Source organism: Fukomys damarensis, unplaced genomic scaffold, assembly GCF_012274545.1.
Source record: "Fukomys damarensis isolate Sample0158 unplaced genomic scaffold, DMR_v1.0_HiC HiC_scaffold_16, whole genome shotgun sequence".
In the NCBI taxonomy this organism is placed as follows: Eukaryota; Metazoa; Chordata; class Mammalia; order Rodentia; family Bathyergidae; genus Fukomys; species Fukomys damarensis.
Genome location: NW_022900928.1, coordinates 46,106,746 through 46,124,686, shown reverse-complemented (window position 1 = coordinate 46,124,686; position 17,941 = coordinate 46,106,746). Strand labels below are relative to the sequence as shown.

Below are 17,941 nucleotides of genomic sequence, written 5' to 3'. Positions count from 1 at the left end.
GACTGCAAATTTCTGGCCTGTTGTTTCACTTGCTTGAGCTGGCAGTTTGTCCTGAAAAGCAGCCCTACAACCCTCGCCCTTGTTCCCCTGCTAGTGAAAGTGCCAGGCAGCATGTCATGGGCTCCCCACAGAATAGTGGTTCCAGTTCTTTGCTTGATTCCGGCATCTGAACTGCAACGTGAACACTCAGCAGAGCCTCACAGAGCTGCACAAGAGGAATCTGGTTGGGATCCTGACCCTGGTCCTTCCATCTTCTATTCTAACCCTGCCCTATCCCCCAGTCTTTTCACTCTCCTGAGGTTAGCAGCTGGGAAGAGAAAGCACAATGGGAACCATGAACTCTCCTTTATTCACAGTTCTGTCCTGGAATCAAATTGCTGACACCAGTGACATCTTTCCTGAGGGAAACACTTGATTCCGGGGTGCTGGAGGAGATACTATTTTGTGTCCTTTAGAAAACCAGTGCAGTGAAAGATCATTTCTAATTGGAGAAGTGGGTTTGGAGAACAGCCTTAAAAGTGAAAGATAATTAAAACACCTGGAGAGAAATTTGGGTGACATAGAGACTCAGATCAAGGATACTCTTCTGTGACACTCAGAAAGTTAAGACACCATCATCAGATACTCATCAAAACCCTTATCCTTAGTAATGTAATCTGTTTACTTTTCAGATATCTAGACAAGAGGATCACTTCCTCAGAGCTATGATTGCATCCACCAGTTGAATTCCATTTGGCTGTACCTGCACAGGTGCGTCCCACAGCAAGTACTTAATAAATGTTTGTTGACCTAAACTGAAATGTTGATAGCATGAGCAAGTCAGAGCAGATGGGAGAAAGAATAAGATGGAAGAGATAGGATTAAAGCTGTTAACAGAAGTGTGTATTTTCTCTTTCTGTGGGTCATGTAGCTGAAACTTCTTTGTGTAGTCAACAAAGATTTCTGAGAACATTTGTATAGGTCTGCTTTCTACACAGGAAGTAAGATGGTAACTGTGACTTCCTTCACAACCTCCTTCCTCTCAGCACTCCCTAGATTATGAGAGAATGAAAATCACCAGACCTCTCTCAGCTATCCAACACCAAAATGATGAGCCTGCTGACATTTGGACCTACATATTTTTCTCACCTTCCTGTTAGAGAAATAAACAGTTCTTGCTCGTGCCAGGGACCACATTTAGGTTCCTGTCTTCTTTCATACACTCAAGGAGTAGGCTTCTACAGTTGTCCTGAAATCATCTCCTCTCTTTCATGCACTGATAGTTTCTCCTTCTTTGCAGAATCAGTCTCATCAACATATAGTTCATTTCACTGTCTCCCATTTTAGTTGTGGACCCATTTCTCGGTCCCTGATCACTTTAAAGTTCTTCAAAACAGTATATCTATCTCTAATTCTCAGTCTTCTATATTCCCTTTAATCCATTCCACTCACATGTATTTCCAAACTCTTCTGAAAATGCTCTGACCAAGGTCACCAGTAATTTCCATCCTGCCAAAACCAGCAGATCTCCTATCTTACTCAATTTGTTTCAATGACTGTTCTTTTCTGCTGTTCTCCAAAGTACTAAGCTCATCCTCCCTATGCACCTGCAGCTTCCTTTTCCTGGAACATGCTTCCTTTTGCCCTTCGCCAACTGTTTCCTACACCTCAGTCAAATCTCCACTCAGAGACATCTTCACTGACATCCTCACTGAAAATAACATCCCTTGCCATCCACTGCATCAGCCTGTATTCCTTTGTCCCTCTCTGCCTTCCTCCTTAGCACTTACTATTGCTGAAATTATATTTTTACCTGCAAACTAGTTTACATGTGATTTTCCAGTAGAATATAAACTGTAAGAATTTAAGGACTTGCCATTTCCATATCCCCAGAATTGAGAACAGGGTGGGCACGTGGACACCTTTCAACAAACAATTATTGAGTAATGATTAAGTAAAGGCACAATCCTGCTTCTAAGAAGCTCAGTCTAATTGGGGATAATGATAATGACGGTAAGTTCCATCTATGTGCACACATATGTAACTATTAAATCATCTCAGTAATTATATGAAGGTGTGAATCAGGTGGTGTTTTGTGTACTTTATGGATAAAGGAGACTGAAGTTTTAGGAGAATTACTAACTTGTATAGGATTAGACAGTGGTCAGCAGGCAGAGCAGTAATTCATAAGTCCTTGTGACTCCAGTGTTGTGCTCTTCAACCTTGAAGTCTTTGAGGCTGCATCCCGACCGCATGTAAAAAGGTTACTCCATCTGTTCAGATTGTCTTCATGTGTATGTAGCAGTTCCTGCTATTTGTGAACAGGCAATACCCATTTATTCTTGCTTAGTGAAGAGTGCTGACTCTACTCATTTTACTATAAAAGCAGTATCTATGCCAGAAGCCAAAATACATGGGATTGGTAAACATTTTGTACTTGGTTACAAGTACAAAACCCAAATCTAATCAATGTTGGCTATGTGTGATATGGTTGTTCACTAGTTTCAGGAAATACGTAGGTGGATTCAATTCCAATTCGAAGACATTCCTTGATTATATTTCAGCTGAGTGTTTTCGGAAATTAAAACCTTTTGATCTATTTGAGTTTGTTTCTGAGTTCAGCACAGTTTGTTCCCTGTCACAGTTTTAGTCAGGTTTGGTGCAAGGCCCTGGCTACTGGCTTCCATGGCCTAGATTTCCTGCAGGCCTGCAACCTGCCCCAGTGAATGTGGAGATGCTTGAGAGAAGCTCTGTCCCAAGACTCTATATATTTTGGAAAGGTTCAACTGAGAATATTGGACTTCTCCCAGGCCAACCACGCATGTAATCTTAATACTTCTAAGAGTTATATTAAAAAATAAAAATGAACAAGTGAATTAATTTTAATAGTATATTTCATTTAGCCCAGTATACCAACATATAAGCTATATAATTATTAAATCAGTCCTGTATTTTGTATGTATAGAACACCTCAAATTAGATCAGCTACACTATAAGTGCTTGATAGTCACATGTGGCTGGTGACTGCTGTGCTGGACAGCATGTCTCCCAGGGAGTAAGAATGGAATTCAATTTTTTTAGTTGTAGTTCATGATGATAATTATGTTATAATTATTTTCTCAGAATATACTACCCACATAGTATCTGTGGTGGGCAAGGAAACTTAAAATTTCTCTGTCCATTTGATGCTTGAATCTTCCCTAAAGTATCACTTAAGAAACTAAAGTTTTATCTAAGATGCTAAGATACTCTTGGATAAGAGGTCATCAATATCTGCTGGCACAATAATAAGGAAATTTTCCCCTCTGAGGTAACTTATTCCAAGTCTGACCAAGCTTTCACTATTATAACATGATCCTTTTAATTGCACTGAAAATTCAGCCCAATTTATGTTTTTACTGAACCCACAACAAATAAATATGATTGCTTACAAGGAACTGTTGCTTTTATATTTGAAGATAGCTAGCAGTATTCTTGTGTATTCTTCATCTCCAAATAAACTTCTTTCTTGCTTCTGTCACTATTCTTGACAGTGTAAAGTCTTGTCCCTGTCCCATGAATGGGCACCAAATTATCAGTTTCTGTCCTGAAGCATGACCCCAGAGTTAAACAAGATATCCATGTATAGTCCCAGCACCCCAAAATACAATGCATCTTAAACATACACACAAACACACACACACACACACACACACACACACACACACACACACATTGTTATCAAAACTCACTGTTGCCTCATACAAAGCTCCTTGATATACAACCTTTTAGCATGGTCTTCATGCCATATCTTCCTTGTTTTTATCTATAAAGTTGTATCTGGATCAAGGCAATAGCAAAAAGCAGACATGGTCCACATTCATCTGACTGAGGGGAGTTGGGGACAAAAAAAGTAAAGAAGATAATGTGAGAAAATTGAAAGAAATTCCATTTTTTGTCTTAGAATCTGAAATACAATTATGTTTTTTGATATGTTATCCAGTGTATTAGTGGTTTTTTTCAAATAATTACTTATTACCGAATTTTGTTGTGTACGCTTTTTATCGAAATCAATGATTAAACTTTTGTTTAAGTTATATTTAAAGACAAACTGTTAATTACATCAGGGCTCCTCTAAACAGTATATTTTGGACAGATGTGCTCAATGACTTTTAAACTACCAAATTTATATCAAATTGGTCTGTATTTCTTCATTGTTATTACCAGATCTCAAGTGTTCTGGGACAGTCTTCTCCCCACCTTTGCCTAGAAATTTCCTGCTTATTATTATTATTATTTTCTTTTTTTAGTTATCACCACTTCTTTCAGGTTAGTAGAATTCTTGTGTGTTTCCAGTGTTATATAATATCCCACTTATAGCAACTGCCACACTCTTGTAATTTTCTGTCTATCTGCCCATGTCTTCCACTAGATTCTAGATTCTAAACTACTAGGACAAGGATTGTCACTGGTAGATCCTAGGTGTTTATTACAGTACAAAGTATATGCTTGATAAAAACTTTTTGATTAAATGAATAAATCCTCATGACCATATGCTAAAGTAATTATTATCATCCTCAGTTTATAGATGAGGCAGTTGGAGCTCAGGGAATTTAGTAATCTTGTTAAGGCACTGAGTGGCTGGTGAAGTTGTGGTTCAAGTTCCAGGATTTTGAATCTGGATCTAATACTCTCATCATAAAACAAATCACACATGCCTCCCATATACTTCCCAATGTCTGAAGTTCCTTAAGAAACCAGAGGCCTTTATTGTCTTACTGGATATAATATTTAAAGTGCAAGTCCTACATATTACACTTCTGCTGTGCCAGAGAGAAAGCATAAGGGACTTCCGGTTACACTAGAGCATTAAATACTGATGCCAGATGATCTCCCACAAACAGGCTCTGATTTGAAGAGAGGGTGAGCCTTGTATTCTTGTCATGCAAATTTTTACAAATCAGTTTTAATCCATCCATCTTTTAGTTTCCATAGTAAATTCTTGATTATTTTATTCACTTAGTTTCTTAATTATATAAGAATACATCCCCATCCTATGTTCTCTTTCATATGAACCACCATAATCAGAAACAATTTATTTTAAATAGTACTATTCGTATGATTATATGAGTAGGATGTGTTTTGTTGAAAATTTTAAAAAATAATTTTAAGATCTCATAGAAAAAATTTACCTCTATACACATATTTATTTTTTCTTTTGAAAATATTCATACATTTTCTCTAAATTTGGAATCTATCAAATTTGTCTTTAATGTAATATGTTGAGAATTTTTTAATATCATTAAATATTTCCACTACATAATTTTTAAATGATTGCATATTTCACTGTACGTATGCTCCATATGCAATATATCTATTGATCTACAAAATTAACTCCTTATCGTGAATATTCAAGATTGGTTCCAGTTTTAGCTTCTATAAATAATATACAGTATTTACCCTTGGACTGTAATCTTTGCAATCTCTGTGCATATGACTTCTAAAGTAGGTTTTTTCTTTTTTTCTCTCATCTAATTAGTCATATGCTGTGCTGGATCTTATTAGATAAGAACTCCCCATAACTGGCGCCCAACTTTAAAGCACTTTTAAATTTTAACCCTAAGCAGCAATTAGATTGGATCAAGGATTAGAATTCTTGACTTCGAAGTGCCTAAATTTCTCATTTCTATCGCTTTTCCCATTTTCTTATGGAATTATGGGAGCTGAGCTCCAGGGTAGGGCTAGAGGACTCTGTTTACAAGCAGAACCCCTTATCTCTGCCAGTAGCACCACCCCTGTGCATCAATGCAAACTAAAGAAGAGTTAGTACTTAGAATGAGAGTAGGAAATGGTTATTTCTGCCCACAGGCATGAAACACACACCGCTCATGGCATGGGAGATATGCACAAGTAATCATGCTGTATATTTATGCTTGAATATTTTTTTTCTTTTTCTTTTTTTTTAGCAAAAAGAAGGAATGCAAAGCAACTGCCCAGGTTAATATTGGCCTGGGGCAGCCTGAATGGGTATGATTTGAACCAAGTGGCTTGTCACTCTCCTGCCATTCTGACCCTTGCAGTGTTCAAGCAAATGCAGGGATGAACTCACTGGGTTGAACAACATGCTCAGTGTCTTGAGAACAAATAGACTTTTATTTGGTAGAGTTACAAACCTCTTTTCTTTCTGCTTATTTAGTGCTCCAAGAAACAAGAGCTAATCTGCTGTGAAAGTTCAAGCAAAAGGCATGTGATGCGCCTCCAAGCTGCCCTAGCCAATTAATCAGGGAAAGGACTCTGCTTCCATTTTTGCTGTGTCTTGAGATCTAGTCCAACTTGTTGGCTGAATTGATTTATAGTACTTTTATTTCAGATAGATTTGTTCATATACCTACAACTACCCATCTGTTGATCAGCCTATCTATGTACCACCAGCTGATGTCATGCACCAAGCCATATACCAAAAACACAAATAATGCAATGTCTGTTTTTGAAGAACTTAGTTTTAATGGGAATCCGAGAAAACAATTTAATAAATGGATGGTTACAAGGGACGACAATGAGAGAGTATAAGTCATAATATGACTTAGAAGGGCCAATAATCTAGGCACAAGCAGAAAGCTGTAAAAGAAAGTTATGAAATTTATACTAATAGTAATCCTATTTGAAAAGTGTGTTACCTGGTGAAGAGGCAGACATAGAGGAGTAATACAAAAGTAACAATCAAGAAAGGCCTGGTGGCATGGTATGCATCATTTTCTTGGATAATTTTACTTATCAGGAAAGTCTGTTATAACACATTGTCAAAGTTTCCATGAAGAAATTGTTCCAAAATCTTTTACAACTATTCTATTTAACTTTCTTTACATGTTTCCTTTCCTTGAGCACCGGTCATACACATCTCCAATACTTTAATAATTCCTGTTAGTCACATCTTCTTGTTTCTGTTCTTAATTTTACATCTGGACCTTTACAGTATTACCCTCAAGCTCACATAATATTGAAAAGCTATTTTTGATAGGAGTTGCTTCTGTCTATAATCCCTTTAATTTGGAGGCAAGCTATAAATAATACCAACCTAAAAGTGTAACATTGTACAAAAAAGAAATTCAGAGGGTAAGTGACTTTCCCAAGGCCACACAGCTCTAGAGCAAGGTTTATTTAGGGATCTTCTCCTAACACCCACTCCCCTCACCCAAGCCCAGGCACAGTACCTTAAAATTATGGGCAGCAATAAACAGCTATTAGTTTTTTGACTGGAGACATATGTTGGTATACTGGAGGGATCCTGGGTCACAATCCAAATGTAGAGGTTTAAGTAGGACTGGGAAAAAACAAAGAGCCAAGGGTGGAAGAGGGTATGTGGTGCTTAATGTTCCTAGGATTACTAAGACAGATTTTAAAAATGTTATTGTAGTCAAGAACTTATGAAAATAAAAGAATTCATTTTAAAGAACCATATTATGCTTTATTTTGAACATTGCTTTATAGTAATTCCTATAGTAGACTACTCTTTGAATTTATGCATTACCAATTAGCTTGTGGGCTCTTTGTATCCTAGGAAAGTTAGGAAATGAACAATCATATTTTAGGAACTGTCTTAGTTACTTTTCTCATGGCTGAGTCAAAATATCTGACACCCAAGTTAAAGGGGAAAGGTTTATTTAGCTCACAGGTAGTAGAGGTTTCAGTCAATTGGCTGGCTCCAAGGCAGGGTAGCGCATGGCAGTGGGGGGCAATAGTTCATGATGGACTCAAGGCAGCAAAGCAACAAAGGGACCTTAACAGAATCTTTCTGCCCCTTTATCTTATCCAGACTACCAGGATTAGGGCAGTGCCAAGCCAATCAGTGGATTGATTTGGTAATTACACTCCTGTAATCCCAGCATCACACACTCTGGCCACCTATGACTGCCGCCTATGACTGCATGAGGCTTTTGGGAATATCTAGACCCAAACCATGACAGGAACCATTTTTTCTAGATAGAGTTAAATGCCATTAATACACACACACACACACACACACACACACACACACACGCACACACACGCATGCATGCACGTGCACACACACACACACACACACACACAGTTAAACAACTTCAAAGCATTTGTGGACTTTGCTCTATTATTCAATTCCACATTCCTACTTTCCTCTGACTCTATCTACTAAACTAACAGATATTCCCTAGTATCTGTCCTCTTATGACATTGACATTTTCTCAAATTTTCTAAATACTTTTCAATATCCACTCTACCACTGCCATCCAAAGTCCCAGAATGTAGCCACTCTTCAACTCACTGTACCTTACCTGCACACGCAATAAGAAAATTCATGACTACATCATTTTCTCACCCACACTCAATAAAACCACTGAATCAGCCCATTTTTCTCCTAACACTTTCTTGAGTCTGTAGCTCTGTAAGTTTCTACAGCCTCTGAATAATGTGGCTTGGTAGACTTGTGACAATTAGAGTAATTATAGCCTTCTGTATTTTGACAATAGTCACAAAACCTTATCTACTCCTGGTATCCTGGCCATGATTACAGCAGTCCTATTTACCATATCACAATTAAGTAATGAGGCAGATTTTTTTTTTCTGTACCATGGATCGAAATTGGATCGAAGTTGTTTTGATTTTTGACAGTGTGTCAGATGGTGTTTCAGTTGCTGGGGATAAAGGTAAAACTCTGCCCTGGAGGAGCTTGCTTTCTGTTGGAGAAGAAAAGTTACTGATACGTGCAGGTATATATCGTAAACAAGGTAATTTCAGACAGTGAAATAGCTATAAGAAAACAAAACCTGGTGATATGAGTGAGGTGATTTACACTGACTCTCATTTAGAAGGATCTTCTTAAGGCTGAGTAGAGCTCTCTGAAAAGGTGACATCTGATCTGAGATGGTGAAAGTGCCCAGTGCAAGTGAAAAGTGAAAGAGCAACAGTAATACCAAATGTGGGGGGAAAAAAGTGAGATGGGAAAGCTCTTGACTACTGGATAAAAAGGAATAAAGCCAGTCTAGTTGAAGTAGTGAATAAAGGGAAACAGTGAATTATCCATGTTGGAGAAATAGGTAGTGCCAAGTGACATTGGGTGGTGTGGGCCGTGTAAATATGTTCAGATTTTAATCTAAGGTATTAATCTCTCTAAGACTTGGTCTCCTTAACCAAATAGAGGTATCTCATAAAGCTGTTCTGAGAATTAGAACTTATAATTTTTATACATTAATGAACTCAGTAAATATTTACTTAAGTGTATGCCCACTCGGGGTGTTGAAAATAAAGAGATGAGGAAGTTATGACTTATTGCCAAGGATGTCATAGATGGGATAAGAGATGGATCCATAAAATAAACATTGTAACATAATATTTCAAACACAAGAATAGACATGTATTTTCTTTTCTTTCCAATTCTTTCCATCTCACTATCTATAACTGATTAAGGGCCACCAGACCCCTTTTCTGAATTTCTTCTAGAGCTTTTTGATTCATCTCCTACACTTCTAGTTCTGCTGTTCTCCAAAACATTCCTCATGTTGATGTAGAATTATGTTCCTAAAATTCAAATGTTAATTCATTCAAGTATATTTACTATGTGTCTACAATGTGCCATGTTCCCTTCTATGTACTTATAAAAATCAGTAAATAAATATCACTTAGCATTTAACTAAAATCCTTCAATAATTCCACCTTACCCTCAAGGTATAATATAAATTCCTTAGCTTGGTGTATATAATTTTCTGGCTTCTTGAATTTCCCAAGATACTAATAGTAATGGAGACCAAATACCATTTACCATCTTATAGATTAAGCTATCAAACTGTTCTTAAAGCTGTTCTACCTTAATGCCTTGACAAATGTAAGTTCACGAGCCTGAAAGGCCCAATTCAAATTTAAAATTCTTGGAATTCTCAGAGTTCCAGACTAGAGCCTTGAGGTACTGCAAGACTTAAAGTTCCTGCCCTGTGTCCTTTCATTCTGCACTGCAGAATGCCCTGTGTATGAGCCTTCACACATCTCAGTTCTCATGTCCTGTCTCTAGCCACTGCCTCTCCCAACAGTGCTTCCTTGATCATCTCTTAGATTTGCACAATTACTGAAGTCTCAGGACCAGTGTGGCAAAGCATTTAAAGGTTCCAGTTGTTCAAAGCCTAGCCTAGAAGGAGACATCATTTCCAGATGACCAAACCCTCTTGATTCTGGTTTACAACTCCTCATAATATAGGAAGGACCAAGGATTAATGACCGTCCAAGGGTGCTCTTTAAAGTGTACAGCTCAGAATAAAGTCCCTTCTTACCAATGTCTAAGAGTAATTCTGTTAACTCTTCCATCTGTCTGCTGCTTATCGTTCCACTAAACTCTCACTGCAGCTCCACAAAAGTTTTCAAATCTCTTCAAGGTCCATGATTTACCTTGTGCTCATCTCTACCTTGAACATCTTTCCCTATCCACTCCATCCCTTCATCTAATTCATGTTCTGTTGATATTTCAGTTCAGATATCCCTTCCTGTTAGAAGGTCTTCTCTGTACACCCCTGTGGTAATTTGTAATATGTCTTCAAATTCTTTGATACTCCTTCTATTGAGGTAGTATCCAATTCTACCTCCTTTAAATTTGAGTGGCTTTGTGACCCCATAGGGGGGAAGAAACAATACTTGTGAGGGCAGATCATAAAAAGTCATGAACCTTTTACCTTGTACACTGAAATTTTTACTTTTGGAGTCTTAGGCTTCCAAGTAAGAAATCTGGCTAGTCTGAAGCTCCTATCATGAAAAAGTGCTGTTCAGGCACTTGAAACAACAGCCCTAGCTGAGGCCAGTCTTCCAGCATATGAAAACCAAGAGTCTGTACCATTTTATCCTCTCCTTTCTACTGTGTAAGAACACAGCCAAAAGCAGCATCTTGAAGCAGAGAAAGAAGGTTTTCACCCGACATAGAACCTGTTGGTATCTTAATCCTGAACGTCTCAGCCTTCAAAGCCTTGAGAAATAAATTTCTTTTGTGTATAAATTATCTAGTCTCAGATGTTATAGCAGCAGAAACAGACTGGGAAGAAATACAAAATTTTAAAAAGATTTACATTATTGTGAAATGAAAGACACAGAAATAGTACAAAAAGAAAAGAATTTCGACCTCTGAACTTCTGTGAACAAGAAATGCATGAGAAAATTATTCAGCTGCAAACAGGACTAGGATGACTAGAGGATAGAACCAAGAACACAGAGAACGGCCAAGTGAATCAGAGTGCACGATCCAGTCTTCGCTAAAGGGATGGCCTGTTCCTTACTGAATTTCAGAGTTAAGAATCACTGTGCCTTCTCTGATAGCCCATTCCCTTTTCAAACAGGACCGTAGAGTTTAACTTTCCTATGCCTTCACACCGATGTAAAGTTGGTACTTATTGCATCTATGGAGATATGGACCAAAAAATTGGTCTTTTAATTACAGGTGTTCAGATTGAGAGAAATTGTATCCAAGAAAGAGGACTGGAGGAAAAGTTAATTATTTTCTTCTAGACCTAATTTTACTGATATGATTGTAGATCTCAGTCCTGAATCTGATGCTATAATTGGGTAACACTTTTAAAGGAGGAGGAAATAAGCGACTTTTTCATATATGATAAATTACCATATAAACTCATCTAGATACATTTAGATAATTTATGCAATAGAAGTGACTAAGTCAGTTTTGATTATAGCTACACATTCTTTAATATTCCCTCTATTTAATATTCTATCTATCTGAGAGATGGGTATTAAGTCCTCTTTTTTAAAAATCTGGGTTAAGCACTTTTTGTTTCTTTCTCTTTTATTAGTACATGTTTGCTACATGTACTAATGCTACATGTACATGATGTTTCCATTCATACTGGGGAGTGAGTACATGTATATAACAAATCTTGTTTCTTTTTGTAGTCTCCTTTCCCTTCTCACCCACCTCCCACCCTCTACCTCTAAATGCTCTTTCTCATTTTTATTCTTGTTGTTATTATTTTAGTTCATGTTTATAATATATAATGCTTACCTTCTTTATAAATCCTCTCTTTTTGAACCTGGGAAGACTTGTAACTGCTTTGACTAATATAGTCTAGTTAATCCCAGAAAGGAAAAAGACAAGTTAGTAAAGGCATCTTGAATCTTATCAACTAATCAAAATCTAGCTGGATATTACTCAGTGACTTTGGTGAACACCTCTTGAGAGGAAATCACCTAGCTGACCTCTGCCCATATTCCTGACCCACAAACTAACGAGTATAAATAAGTGGCTATTGTGGTAAGCCACTACATTTTGGGTAGTTTCTTATACCAATACACATATCTGGAACCACTCAAACCTGGCTTTAAACACCCTGTCTCTGCTCCCATGAAACCTTGTTCTTGTAACACACTGAGGTATAATTCCTGTTTACTGGTCTATATCATCTTCCTCATGAAAATTCCTAAGGATATGGGTGGTATCTCCTCAAGAGCAGTGGCTTGTACAACAGGCACTCAGTATGATTTTTTTTCTTCCTTTTATACGAAAGCTTGCTCTAACTAGCTACGTAGGCAAGTGTGTAGTAGCTGGAGGGTCTTAAGTATGCTTTGTTTTAGTTTTCTGGTCTCACTAGGCTGAGTTTGGGTTCTCTGGCTTCCACAGTATCCTGTATGCTTGCTCTGTCTGTGGATATTTATATGAGGGACACACTCTAAAATAAGAAACAGGTCCAGGGTAGTTTAGTTCCTCTAGAAATACACATGGATTTGAAACCAAAGTGGATAATTACTGTGTAGAAACATGTTTTGAGTTTGCCCCTCCCAGAACCTTTGAAAAATAGAACATAATGTGTAGCCAAACCCCAAACACCCCTGGGTTTGTGCATCTCTAATAATCCCATCCAGATACATTTGCTTCCACATAATGGAGTTCTGCTTCCAAGATTTTTCCAGTCTGAAAAACAACTCCTAGAGAGAATTGCTCTTCTGTGAGCAATAGCCTGCCTAATGCTCCCACAGCTACAGTCACCCAAGAAATTTCAGGCCTAATCTTCAGTCCTATTCAAAAATATGCTCTTTATTTAAATGTCTGATGAGTATACCCTCTGAGGAGTCCTGGGATCAACCAGACTTGAATCCCAGCTCTGGTACTCACCAGCTATGTGACTGTCAGCAAGTTACTTAATCTCTCCAAGCCTGTTTCTACACAAGTAAATGGTGAAAATAGTAGCATCTTCTTAAAAGATTGTTGCAAACATAGATGAGTTAAAGCATGTACAACACTCAGCCATGTTGTGTACACAAAATAATAAATGATTGAATGCAACTTATTAATGTTATTATTTCTGTATCCTCTCCTACTTTTTCAATAGATTGTCAGACTGGGTGGGTCTGACATCTCCTGAAGATTGCCGGACTGTATTAAAAGACATTGAATTGGTTAAAATCACCCTGGCAAATAATTACTCTGCTTTAGAGAAAAATGCCCAAAACTTTCCTGTGGGGAAAAGTGATATTATAGAGAGAAAAAGAAGGAATGTTCCAGTTTTTCTTTAGTTCATGACCTACTTCCATGTTCTTATGATCTCTACTTTTATCCTAATACAGACTTCTGAGGTTGCACTGACCATTATTTTCTGAATTGCAAATAGGGATCTGTGGTCTCACAAGTACAAGTGTTCTTAATGGGGCTACGTGAGTCAATATTTTAAATTGGGACTGCTCTAGAAAAATGTAGGACATATGGTGACCATACCGAGAGTTTTCAAAGCCAGATGCTGACTGGCTCCAAGAGAAGAAAACCAAAACAATCTGAAATCTCAACTATTTGCCAAAACAAATCTTGTGTCTCTCCCAATGTTATTCCTGTAGATATCTTTGTTTGAATTGGCCTGTTCACCAGTTCCATTTCTGCTACCATCTCTGGGGATGAGGGAAAGAAAACACCTCGTGTTCACTCTGTTAACAAGGAACTCTCTTTCAGGTGCTTTAGTGGAGTGATGGAAATTAGAAAATCTTTTTTCATTCTTTACTTCTTTTCTCCATTTGGGCTATCTTCAGGTCTTGCTTTTCCTTCTGGTATTTGTTAATTAATGACAATAACATTTTAGGATATTTATCATACCTTTGCTCCTAAATATACTTAATTTTCACAATGAACTTATAAGACAGATGTCATTGTCTCCAGTTTACAATAGCCTAATATTTAGAATATTAAATTCATAGAATAATGATAGAAGAGGGACTTGAACACCAAAATTTCTGACTCACAGACTCTCCCTTTCATGTTATTACCTCTCATAGATTGCTTTGTAAGAGTCAGATTTAGTTGTAGTTAACATACACTGAGCATTTACTAGGTGCTGTTTTAAACTGTTTAATAAATTATTACTCTAATTCTGACAGATATCTTATGATATAGGTAATACTACTATGATATTTTAATTTCTTTTTTTGGAGGGGCTACCAGGGATTGAACTCTGGTCCTTGTGCTTGCAAGGCAGGAGGCAGGACCACTGAGCTAAATCCCTGGCCCTACTATCATTTTTGAAAGTGAAATTTAATACCAAATGATTAAGGAATTTTCCTAGAGGAATCTAATTTATAATCAGTGGAGATGAGCATCAAATTTTTTTCTTTGATTGAAATTTCAAAACCCTTTCTGAATCCTTATTTGATAGCAGAAGTACAAAATGTCGTGTGTGAGTATCCGGAGGATATTGAGGGAAGAATGCAGGCACTGAAGGTGGTATCAAACACTTCCACAGAATCCTATCCCCTAATGTGGAAAGTGGAACTCTGGAGTTCATGCAAAAGTCAAGAGAAATGGGCAGGGAAATGGAGAAAGGAAGACCAAATCTGCTCATTATCATTAAGTCATAGTATTGTAAAGAGATTACTTTTAACGTTTTAAATGACCTTTATTTTAATCAAGAGTATCGACAAGAAAAGGCTTCAAATGACTGTTTTGATTCTTGGAGGAAAGAGAAGCACAAAGTAGAATTCACAGCAGAGAAAAACTGATATCTAAGAGTAAGTATCAGAAAGTAAAAAATAATTTTGACTTTGGTCTGAGAAATAGAATACCTCGGAAACTGGATAAAGAAATAAAATGGAATATTACTCAGCCATAAAGAGCGAGAGAATAGATTCATTCATAGGAAAATGGATACATATTGAAGATATACTCCTAAGTGAAATAAGTCACACATGTGTAAATACCAAATAGTTTCCCTGGTGTGAATATTCTGCAACAATGCATAAGATTCTAATGAGATTACTGACATTTAGAAATTTGAAGAAAGGAGCTAAAGGTGTAGGGAAGGTGTGATGCGTAGGGGAAGAACAAAAAGGGAAAAGAAAAAAATGTGAGAGAATGAAAAGATGAAAATAAAGTGTTTGTAGATGAGGAGGGGAGGAGGGGGTGAAGGGAAGGCAGAGGTAAGGGGAAAAAATGAGAATCAAGACTTGCCATGTAAAGGTACATGATCCCAACAATGAATGTAACTGTACTGTATCCCTAAAATGTACCAATAAACTCAATAAAATTAAAAAAAAAGAAATAGAATATCTCTATTTATTTGATTCTTTTATAAATTAGAAAAGGGACAAAATAGGAAGTTAAAGTGTAATTTCCAGTTGAGATATGGAGTGATTCCACATTTCCAACTTCTCCTCTCCAATATTTCGGCTGCTCAAACACATTTGACTTAGTATAAGGAAATTATGGGGAACTATAACATTTACTGTTCTTTTTTTTTTTTGTACTTGGGTTTGAACTTGGGACCTTTCCCTTGTGAGGCAGGCGGCAGCATGGCACCACTGAGCTAAATCCCTGGCCCTACTTTGTTCATTTTTTATCTCATGCTCCTTAATTCATATTTTCTAAATAAATGCCTACCAATCTCTAGTTATAGAAGTAATGTGTGCTCATTAGGGTAAATATGGAGTAGACAGAAAAGTCAAAATGTCAAAATAAAAATTTTCCATAATTTTACTCTTGCAACATTGCTAACACTTTGATGTATTTTCATCTTTATTCTCTAATTAAGATTATAAAATCGGCATTTTACTAAAAATGTATCATAAGTATTTTCTGATGTCATTTTTGTTTGATGACATGGATGTTTATTACTACCTAAACATTCATCTACATAATGTATTTAAGCAAAGTCTGGTTTTGGATATTTAGATTAGGTTAAAATTTTCACCACTCTAAATGTGGAATTATCTTTGTACATAGTCACTCCATGGCCATGCCTTTTTGTTCTTTTTTTGGCGGGGAAGGAATACCAGTGATTGAATTCAGGACCTTGCACTTACGAGGCAGGTGGTGGAACCACTGAGCTAAATCCCTAGACCCTTGGCCATGCCTTTTTAACCACACCCTTTGCTCAGAACTTCTCAGACTTTTTCTCAACCAAATATAATTAATAATACTCACATATGAGACTTTAGATTTCTAGAGTTATCTTAGATTTACCTAGGGTTATAACAAGCTTCTATATTTTAATGAAATGCAATGCCTTTAAGTTTTTATCTTCAAATAAAAGGATAAAAGACTGAAGATAAATAAAAATGATATAAGGGATTTTCATGCATCCATTATATTTTATAAAATAAACAACATACATTTCTGTTCTTTGGTGTTGCTGATATCTTTTTAAATATATCATATAATTGATTGTGCCATGTAATTGGAAAGCCACTGTTTAGCTGACCTGGCAGCTCCTTGTACTTGCTGAATGGCTTAGGCGTGCATTTCTCACTACAGATCCTAACGAGCTATGATTTTTGTCTTTAGGAATAAATAGGTTTCTAGTAATAAATTACAACCTGTAGACAGAATTAGCCCTTCATTTTGACAAGAGAGTAGCTGAAACACTGGGGAGGGCTGCATAAGTGTCAGTTGGTATTTCTTAAGTGTGAATCTGCCATCCCCTCCCTGTCCAGATTTCTGGTCATGCCCCTTTCCCATGCTTCTGAGTGTTGAATCACTAAGGTATTGCTAAAAAGGGTGTTACAAAGCCTTTTTGTTCCCTCAGACTGATATTTTTGGAATGAAATTCTACCTAATTCATCTGCCTGCCTCTTCAACTTTAAGTAAGTAAGACCGCAATAAAATTCTTCTCAGGTCCAGAACCAGTTAAGAGCAAGGAAGAGTAGATGAGCTGAGGCTCCCAGGTGTAATTTAATATAATCTGCAGAGAAAGTGTCCCTACTTGAAGCATTTGTAGGATGGGTACTTTCCACAATTCAGAGGTTGAATCCAGACCTCTCATCTATAGGTAATACTGGAAAATCATCTCATCTTAGGTGTGAATATTGCACCTTAGAGTAATCTAATCATAGACAAAAGACTTTTACATACTGGAAGTTTCATAATATTAATTGAATTTTGGGATTGAAATGATGGCACTGAAACTTAAGCTGGCTTTTCCTAAAGGAAATTCATTTTTCTCATAAAATTTAAAAAATTGCTTATCAACCACATTACAGGGATGTCACTCAATACAGGAAAAATGGGAACCAGGGACATACGTGATGGTAGACCCTGCTCTCTCTTTTGGTCACTCCCTCCATCTCTTGCCTAGGTTTCTCTTCTCCCACATACTTCATTCTGTGTCACTAAAAATTAGATTCGTTTTGTCCACATTAGTGAAAACACATTTTAGAATTTACAGTTTCTAACTATGAGGAGGATTGACAGATTTTTCTACAAGTCCAAAACTACTGGGAAAAGACTGGTTGACTAGCTGAGTTCAGGTGTTCAGATAAGGACAAATAAATTGTGGACAGGAACAATGGTAAGAAGAATTAACATTAGAGAAATGGAGGAGGAAATTTTCTCTGTGAAGCATCTACTTGATCAGCCTGCTTAGAAACTTTAGTATATTTCAGATGATTTACTAAAAAGGAGAGCGACAGTGCCATTGAAATTGGGAGGAGGAGAAAGGGATTCATATATACACGCATATGTGAGTCACTTATTTTTTCTGAGGTTATGACT

General features: G+C 37.0%; 1 long non-coding RNA gene across 1 annotated transcript; it reads left to right on the top strand.

Moving 5' to 3' along the window:
• The first annotated feature begins 220 nt into the window (after window positions 1–220).
• Window positions 221–6,537, top strand: LOC117286295. The gene is made up of 3 exons (XR_004517386.1): window positions 221–299; window positions 672–750; window positions 6,155–6,537. It is a non-coding gene; the product is annotated as an uncharacterized LOC117286295 (long non-coding RNA).
• Window positions 6,538–17,941: the final 11,404 nt, after the last annotated feature.